The sequence below is a fragment of the Pongo pygmaeus genome, chromosome 2 (assembly GCF_028885625.2).
Source record: "Pongo pygmaeus isolate AG05252 chromosome 2, NHGRI_mPonPyg2-v2.0_pri, whole genome shotgun sequence".
NCBI lineage: Eukaryota > Metazoa > Chordata > Mammalia > Primates > Hominidae > Pongo > Pongo pygmaeus.
The window spans coordinates 206825434-206826939 of record NC_085930.1 but is presented as its reverse complement, the minus strand read 5'-3'; positions in this window follow the sequence as shown (position 1 = coordinate 206826939).

Genomic DNA, 1506 nt, shown 5'->3' with positions numbered 1-1506 from the left:
CTGTTTTTCAGATTAAAAGAAAGGTCCTGGTTCTTTATTTAAGCTGTTTGTTATATGTAAAATCATACTATTCTACTGTACAGATTTTAAGATATTTGAACAAAAGACAATTGGGTACTTATATAGTAAGTGATATATTAAAGTTTGGAGGAAGAGAATGAATATTCATTGTGTACCATGTACCAGCCATTTTACGTATATTTGATTTCTTGTTCCGAATCATTGAAGTGATTTCCCCCATTTTAGTGCCACAGGAATTAAGACTTAGAGATGTTAAGTAACTTAAAGATCCAGGAAAATTGCAGGCACAACGACTTGTCTGGAAAGGACCTTGTTAAGCTGCCTACCGTAGGGAGGCCCACATCCTGGTCCAAATCGGTCACCATATTAGTTATTTCTGTCAAGGCGCAGTGGCTCACGCCTGTAATCCCAGCACTTTGGGAGGCCAATGCGGGCAGATCATCTGAGGTCAGGAGTTAGAAACCAGCCTGGCCAACATGGCAAAAACTCATCTCTACTAAAAATACAAAAATTGGCTGGGCCTGGTGGCCTGTACCTGTAATCCAAGCTACTCAGGAGACTGAGACGGGAGAATCGCTTGAACCCAGAAGGCAGAGGTTACAGTGAGCCAAGATCACACCACTGCACTCTAGCCTAGGTGACAGAGCGACTCTGTCTCTAAATAAATAAATAAATAAATAACATTGGTTATTTCTGATCCCAGGATGTCATGAGGAGCATTACCAAGTTGGAAGAGGAAACCTGTTCTTGCTTGTTCTGTGTAAAGCCCAAATTGCTTTGCTGACAATTACCTTTCACTGTGTTTCTAAAAAACAAAAAGGGTTCCAGGGTCCAATCAGTTTAGGGTATTATGCAGCAATCCAGGCCATGATGCTGGTGGAGTGAGAATAAGTTGCAGTTATTAATAAGCAGAAATTCTGACTAAGCAGAAGATAAAAAAGAGAATAGAGGCCTAGATAGGGTGTCAAGAGTTAGGTTCCTTTTCATTAAGGCCTGGATTGCTGTCTTCTCTGCATGTTCTTTCAGCTTTCACTCATACTGCCTACTCTTATATTTAGAGTTTTTTAAATTTTAATTTAATTTTTTTATAGAGAGGAGCCTTGCTATGTTGGCCAAACTGGTCTCAAACTCCTGGCCTCAAGCAATCCTCCTGTTTTAGCCTCCCAAAGTGCTGGGAGTACAGGTGTGAGCCACCGTACCTGGCCTATATTCAAAGCTTTGAAGAGACCATCTGATTGGTTACCATTATTCTTGTTTGTGGAGATCTCTTTTTCATAAGTTCAGTTTTAGTCAGGACTCCTGTTGCAGGTGACAGAAACCAAATTCAAATTGGCTTAACAGAATAAAAAGGAATGTATTGGCTTAACAGAATAAAAAGGAATGTATTGGCTTACATAGCTGAGAAGTCCAAGAACAGTCAGGTGCATACTGCTGAGGCGACTATGCTGGCAGGGTAAGCAAAAGAAGCACCCCAGCCTAAGTTTA